Genomic DNA, 8,681 nt, shown 5'->3' on the forward strand with positions numbered 1-8,681 from the left:
TGCTGCTTGATTTTTTGCAGCCTTCTTTTATCACTATATTAAGGAATGGCTCTCTGGATATACAAACACCCTAGATTGACAGAACAAATATGTCTATAACCATGTGCTAATGACAGGAAGCCAGTCTGGAACCTCCCCTGATCTCGTACTGGGGGTTTCAATGTATCTGTGGTTTCCTAATGTGATTTACAATGGAGCAAACCTCAGGAAGTTCCACATCCAACAGCTCCCACTGTCCTTACACTATTAATGGGGTTACACTATTAATGGGGTTACACTATTAATGGGGTTACACTATTAATGGGGTCACACTATTAATGGGGTTACACTATTAATGGGGTTACACTATTAATGGCATTACACTATTAATGGTTTACACTATTAATTTGGTTACACTATTAATGAGGTTACACTATTAACGGGGTTACACTATTAATGGTTTACACTATTAATGGGGGTTACACTATTAATTGGGTTACACTATTGATGGGATTACACTTAATGGTTTACACTATTGATGGGATTGCACTATTGATGGGATTGCACTATTGGTGGGATTTCACCATTGATGGGGTTACACTGTTGATGGGGTTACACTATTGATGGGATTACACTATTGATGGGATTGCACTATTGGTGGGATTACACTATTGATGGGATTGCACTATTGATGGGATTTCACTATTGATGGGGTTACACTATTGATGGGATTACACTATTAATGGTTTACACCGTTGATGAGATTACACTATTGATGGGATTGCACTATTGATGGGGTTACATTATTGATGGGGTTACACTATTGATGGAATTACACTATTGATGGGATTGCACTATTGGTGGGATTTCACTATTGATGGGATTACCCTATTGATGGGGTTACACTATTAATGGGATTACACTATTAATGGGATTAGACTATTTAACAAAGTAATCGGTACAAAGTTAGTGGAAGAGATTGTTTCCAAAGCACGTCCAATGTCCAATGTGGAAGACTGGTTCCTATTTGTATCTCTGCTGCAACCCACACAGCATGTGATTACAAATGCTACCAATCCCAAACATGTCGCAGGAATTACCCCAGTGAATCGTCCTTTCACTGCTTCAATGCAAATAAATAGTTGATTTAACGCAAGGAACTGCAGATGCTTGTTACAAAAAAACATTACTGTATGCTGGAGTAACTCAGCAGGTCAGGCAGCATCTCTGGAGAACATAAATAGGCAATGTTTCAGGTCAGGACCCTTCTTCATATATCATCATATATATATACAGCCGGAAACAGGCCTTTTCGGCCCTCCAAGTCCGTGCCGCCCAGTGATCCCCGTACATTAACACTATCCTATACCCACTAGGGACAATTTTTACATTTACCCAGCCAATTAACCTACATACCTGTACGTCTTTGGAGTGTGGGAGGAAACCGAAGATCTCGGAGTAAACCCACGCAGGTCACGGGGAGAACGTACAAACTCCTTACAGTGCAGCACCCGTAGTCAGGATCGAACCTGCGTCTCCGGCGCTGCATTCGCTGTAAAGCAGCAACTCTACCGCTGCGCTACCGTGCCGCCCATTGTCCACTGGTCTGGTCTGATGTGGAGATAGAATTGCTTACATAGACACTCCACTGTCTCATTGAGGACTATGTGTACAGGAATGTCATATAGAGTGATACAGCACAGAAACGGCCCCTTGACCTACTGTTCACACTGATTATTAACCACCCATTTCCACTAATCCTACATTAATTACAACTTTATTCCCATTAACTTCCCTCAGATTCCACCCCTCACCCACACACAAGGGGCAATTCACAAAGGCCATTTAACCCACAACCTGCATGTCTTTGGGGTGTGGGAGGTAACCTGAGCACCCAAGGGAAACATGTGGTCATGGGGAAACATGCAAACTCCACAAGGATTGCACCAGTGGTCAAGATTGAACCCTGGCCAATGGCGCGGTGAGGCTGCGGCTCCACCAGCTACACCACTGCTCCACCTTTGATTCAGTCTGTCTCTCTGTGCATTATGTACCTGGGTCTCTGTCTGAATTCTGTGTACTCTGTGCAGATCAGGACATTCGTTTTCTGGAGATTCAGTTACTTGTCCCTCACTGGGCAAAAAAGGTAAATGGCGTTTATTGTCATGGTTGGAGTTTAGAACAGGAGGTTTTAGAAACATAGAAAAATAGGTGCAGGAGGAGGCCATTCGGCCCTTCGAGCCATTGTGATTATGGCTGATCGTCCCCAATCAATTACCCGTGCCTGCCTTCTCCCCATATCCCTTGATTCCACTAGCCCCTAGAGCTCAAGTTCCGAGTGTCCTGGGGGTTCCGAGTGTCCTGGGCGTTGGTGAAGGTCAAGCCTGGAGATCCTCAGGGAACCCCCTGTGGCCTTCTACCCTCTCTGGTCCATTTCATTCCCAACAGTTGGCGAGCCATCAACCATCTTGACTTCACCATTCCCCTCATCCACTCCAATCTCACCCCCTCCCGAACAGACAGCCCTCTCACTCAGCAACAATCTCAAGATTGTTATTAAATTAATTAATTGATTAATATTAATTTCTGGTCTCCCCATTGCCTCGTCTTTACGATGAATGTCCAGTCCTTTTATACCTCCATCCCCCTCCAGGAAGTTCTCAAAGCCCTCAGCTTCTTCCTTGAACTGTGACCCAATCAGTTTCCCTGTACTAGCACTCGCCTCTGCCTGGTGGAACCTGTCCTCTCCCTGAACAACTTCTCTTTTGACTCTTCTCACTTTCTTCAAGTTTAAGGTGTAGCCAGCCATGAACACTCGCGTGGGCCCTAGCTAAGCCTGCCTTTTTGTCAGTTACACAGGCAGTCCTTGTTCCAAACATGCACTGGCACCATTCCCCAACACTTTCCCCACTACCATCAACCGCTCCGGGACTACTTCCTGTACCCATGTAGAACTCATTGATTTAATTACCTTTAGCACTAACATCCACCCTGCCCTCAAATTCCCTTGGACTGTCTCTAACACCTCTTACCTTTTTCTTGATCTCTGTCTCCATCACAGGGGACAGACGATCTACTACAAAGCCACCAACTCCCAAAGGTATCTGAACTAAAACTCCTCCCACCCTGCCTCTTGCAAAGAGACCCTATCTCCTACGCTCAATTTCTCCGTCTCTGCCACATCTGCTCCTATGATGAGGCTTTCCATTCTAGGACATCTGAGATTTCCTTTCTCCTTAGTAAATGTGGTTTCCCCCCTGTTCTTATAGCTAGATCCCTCATCTGAATCTCCCCTGTGTCCGGGTTATGCTTTCATTCCTCCTCCCTTCAGACAGAACAAGGATAATTCCCCTGGTCCTCATTTTTCACCACAACAGTCTTCGCATTCAAATACGTCATTCACTGACATTTCTGCCACCTTCAAACTGATCCCACCATCAGTCACATCTTTCCTTCCCATCCCTTTCTGCCTTGCACAGAGATGGTTCCCTCCACAACTCTTTGGTTTCCTTATCCCTTTCCACCCTAGGTACAATCCTTCCCTCCCCAGGTACTTTCCCCTTTCGTTCCTCCCTCACTTCCAACCAGGGACTGCAGCAGTCCTTCCAGGAGAGCCAGAGGTTCAAGCGCACCCCCTCTAACCATATCTACTGCATCTTGTGTTCCTGATTTGGCCTCCTTTACATCAGTGACATTGTTTGGACCAAGCAGACGTGGCTATTTTTTCATAGAACACAATCTCGGTCTACCAAGGCCTATTGGACCGCCCAGTTATTAACTTTCTAATGTCCCTTCACATTCCCATACTGACTTTTCTGTCCCGAGCCATCCACATTCAAGCATGAGGAGCACAAAGGAACAGCACCTCATATTCTGCTTGGATAGGTTACAACCCAACCAAATGAATGTTGAATGATCACATTTTAGATAACTATCCTTCCACTTATCATTTGCCAGGCTCCCTCCTCTCTTCCAGATCTCCCCCACCCCACCATATTCAATCTGAGGAAGGGTCCAAACCCAAAACATCACATCCATCGATGCCTGATCTGCTGAGTTAATTGAGCACCTAGTGTATTTTTTTATAAACCAGCATTTGGAATTCCTTGTTTTGTACCACTGGAGAATTGTGTAAAGTTTTGGTCCCAGTACCTAACAGATGATTTAGTGGCAACAAGCAATCTGTTGGAGGAACTCAGTGGGTTGAGCAGCATCTCTGGAGGTAAAGGGATAGACAATGTTTTGGGTCGAGACTCTGCATCAGGGCAGAGAGTGATCCAGTACAAAGGGGATAGGGCCAGTGGTGCAGCAGTGGCCAGTAGGTGATCACTGGACCAAGGAGGAGGATGATGAGGAGGTTGGACATATGTTAAAGTGTGGATCTGGAGACAGCTCCTCCCACACTCTTATCCAGGGACCTAAAGAGGGTGAGCTAAAGATTCACATGAACATCCATCCTCAGTTACTGTCTTCAGTGCACCCAATATGACCTTCTCTTCATCGGTGAGACCAAACACAAACGAGGAAATATTCTCCCCACACTCAAAATGTTCCAGGATGTTTTAATCACATCGCACATTGCTCTTGACAACTCCAGAGAACAAGCCCAGCCTGCCCGACCTTTGACACCCTGGCACCGCCCAGTGCAGGTATGGTAAACATTCTGCCAGTTGCTTCCAACTTCCTGAACTAAGCTTTGTGAGAGTGCACAGCACTGCAGGTGTGGTCACCCCAATGCCCAGGGTGAATGGAGAGAGAGAGAGTGGTGCTCACTGTTAGAACAGAAGGATTTCAGCAGTGAAGCCAGCTGCAGCAGCATGATGTTCCGGCTGGAATCAGGAATCAGAGGCAGGAATCTGAGGATTGTGCTGAGGCACATGCTGAGGGTCCTTGGCAGCCGGGACTTGCACAATGTGAGCCCATCCATAGATTTACCAAAGTCCCTACTACCGGGGGCTCATCTGGTCCCCACTGGTGGAAAGAGGGTGTCGGGATGGGTCAATGTAGCGGTCCATAAACCGGGCTTCAGGAATGGGAAAGTGCAGGGACCCCCCCCTCTGTCTCCATTCACTCTTGGCATTGGTGAGACCACACTGCAGGGCTGTGCACTCTCGGTTGCCTTCGTTCAGGAAGTTGGAAGAAGTCAGCACTTGGTTAAGACGGAGGCATTGGACCTGTCATGGCTTCTCAAAAGTAGTAAGGTTGGGTTGGGGTCCATCACTGCTTCCTCGGTGCCACCGATGCTGTTGCCACCGACCCGTATCTTTACTCCAGCCCCCCCCGGGGCCTACCCCAGCGAGTCTGCTGACCCTCGCCTGTCCACCACCCACCAGCAGGCCAGAGCCGTTGCCTCTCCTGATATCCAGGCTCAGTACCAGGCCTACAGACTTCACACAACGTGGTCTGACATTCCTGGATCCTACTGCTCCCCCCCTACAGGGAACCTCAGTAATGATGGGGTTCCCCTTCCCCCACTTTTAACCAGGTTACCTGACCACACCCCACTCATACAATAGTTCTCACGGCCCCCTCCTCCCTGAACACCCACCATCCCCCACCAGACCACGCCTCGGCCTCCGTCTACTCACCTGCCCTCCTCCAACCCCAAACCCCACCCTATTTGTATCTTCAATAGCCCCCCTGACCTCCCCCTTTCTAATACAGAACAGTCTGTACTCAACAGAGGCCTCACCTTCGTTCCCCTCCGCCCCCACCTCAACAAGTTCTGGGTCAGCCACGACGTAGCTTTTCGTCTGTCGCCTCCACCTCCGTGCCTTTGTCTATGGGAAAGAGAGCTCCCCTATCCAGTGATGACCTCTTCTCCCGTCTCCACCGGTCCCCCTCCTCTTGGACTCCCCTGAACGGCCTTTCACTCTCTCTGGACCTTTTTATTTTTAACTGGCAGCGTGACATCAACCATCTCAACTTTTCCATTCCCCTTTCCTACTCCAACCTCACCCCCTCTGAACGAACAGCCCTCCACTCACTCTGCAGCAACCCCGACATTATCATCAAACTTGCCGACAAGGGAGGTGCTGTGGTAGTCTGGCATGCTGAGGCCGTGGACTCAAACATCGGCGAGAACAAACTTAGACTGGGCGATCATTTCGCTGAACACCTTCGCTCAGCCCGCCTGAACCTACCTGATCTCCCAGTTGCTGGACACATAATTCTCCTTCCCATCCCTACACAGACCTTTCTGTCCTAGGTCTCCTCCATTGTCAGAGTGAGGGTAATGCAAATTGGAGGAACAGCATCTTAAGATATACACAACAAGCTGGAGAAACTCAGTGGGACAAGCTGCATCTCTGGAGAGAAGGAATGGGTGACATTTTGGGTCGAGACCCTTCCTCAGCTTGACGGTATTCATCCAAATACATTGCCCACTTGAACTTTCAAACAGCTTCAACTTTCAGACAGCATTTCTGTTCAAGATCTACCAAGAAAACGGAAGTGGTGCTAATACATGGAACTGGATTACGAATAGTTGTAAGATACCAGGGGTTTTGAATTTATTTGGAATCAGACTACCAGAGCAGTCCCACACAGATCCATGTGGGATATTGGTCTCCACAGTTTAATACTGATCCAGGGTGGTATGGGACACATGTTACAATGCCCACTGCCTGGGGCCCACAGTGGTCTCTTAGTCTCTGCTGACCAGTACTATGAATAACGATCCTCGACGTTCACTCCAACAATTTCAGATAACCAGTCTGTGTTGGGACTGTGTGTGCTGTAAGATCAACCACTGTAACATTGGTTCAGAGTTCCTCTTCCCACAGCCGTTGCCTGAGTCGCTGGGGATTTCCAACATTCACTTTTATTTCCAGGCCACAGAAACAAATTCTACCCGACAACTGGTGACACACTGCATTTCTTTGTAAACTGATGATGACAAGCAAGTTGTACACATTCATTACCATCCTATCACAAGTTCACAAGTGTTAGGAGTAGGATTAGGCCATTCGGCCCATCGAGTCTACTCCGTCATTCAATCATTCAATCTCTGCCTCCTAATCCCATTTTCCTGCCTTCTCCCCATAACACTTGACACCCGTTCTAATCAAGAATTTGTCTATCCCTGCCTTAAAAATATCCACTGACTTGACCTCCACAGCCCTCTGTGGCAATGAGTTACACAGATTAACTACTCTCTGACTAAATAAGTTGCTCCTCACCTCCTTTCGAAAAGAGCGCCCTTTAATTCTGAGGCTGTGACCTCTGTCCCTAGTCTCGCCCACCAGTGGAAACATCCTTTCCACATCCACCCTAGTTATGCCTTTCACTATTCTGTAAGTTTCAATGAGGTCCCCCCTCAACCTTCTAAACTCCAGCGAGTACAGGCCCACTGCTGTCAAGCGCTAATCATATGCTAACCCACTCATTCCTGGAATCGTTTTTGTAAACCTCCTCTGGACCCTCTCCAGAGCCAGCACATCCTTCAGATATGGGCCCATATTTGCTCACAGTACTGCAAATGCGGCCTGACCAGCGCCTTATGGAGCCCCTCAACATTACATTTCTGTGTTGGCACTGCCAGGCAGCGATGGCATTGAACCCCAGTCCCTATGTCCATCACTGGCAGGGAGCCGGCATTTAACGTGTGCTGGATGCGAATGTGAGAAAGGGCAAAGCGGTGGGGGTAGATGGGTGGCAGATCGACCTGTGGCAGGTGGGGGCAGAGGGGTGGGAATGGGTGGGGAGAGGATAAACGGTTGACAATGACCCAGACTGGGTGTGGGGAGGGAAGGACAGAGATGGAGGGGCTGCACGGGACTTTGTCCAGAGATGCCGGGGTGCTTCCCGGGATTGGGAGAGAGGAGATCTGGTTCAGACGGGTCACTGAGGGAGGGGGTGGCTGTAAAATGGCCAACAGCAGAGAAACAGAGTGCAGCCTCTCAAACCACAGGCTCACTAACATGGGGATAAACAGCCACTGAAACGGCGAGGCGACTGGGTGTCATCTGTTGCCGGGTAGGATTTGTTTCTGTGGCCCGTTTGGGACCTGGGAGGTTTCACCCTCAATTGTTGATGTAGAGGATGTGTCTGAGGGAGGGGTAAATAGAGGAGATGAAGGAGGACAGGGGAAAGGAGTAAATAAATCGTGGGAGGGACACAAAGCAGATGCTGGAAATCTGAAATAAAGGAGAATGTTGGAAATCCCTTAGTGGGTGAAAACGATTGAAGACTTGCGATTTGTGAAGCCAGAGGAAAGGAAGTGCAAGGGAAGGGGAGAGTAGGCACGAGTCTGGGTGGGCACAGGAGGGGAGGGGAGGTAGAAAGTGGATGTGGGGAGAGGGACAGGGGATTAGAGGTTAGTTAATATTCAACCTTTATACCGTTGAGTTCTAAGCTGTCAGAGTGGATTACGAGATGCTGTTCCTCCAGTTTGTGTGTGGCCTCACTCTGGCAATGGAGAAGATCCACAACTGTTAGCTCAGTATGGGAATGTGAAGGGGAATGAAAATGGTTCGCCACCTCGAGCCATTGGACGGACTTGGTGGACAGAGTGTGTGTTCTCCTCCTCCTCCCTGGCATTTCCACCATATCCCTCCTTTCGGCTTCATATTTCACTGATTTCCTCCACTCATCTGACACTCTTTTGTTACCTTTTCATCTCTAGCCTTTGTCACTTACCCCAACCATCTGCATCTGCCTATCATTTGTCAGGCTTTGTTCCACTTCCACCTCCTGCCCCA

Source organism: Rhinoraja longicauda, chromosome 19 (assembly GCF_053455715.1).
Source record: "Rhinoraja longicauda isolate Sanriku21f chromosome 19, sRhiLon1.1, whole genome shotgun sequence".
Classification (NCBI taxonomy): domain Eukaryota; kingdom Metazoa; phylum Chordata; class Chondrichthyes; order Rajiformes; family Arhynchobatidae; genus Rhinoraja; species Rhinoraja longicauda.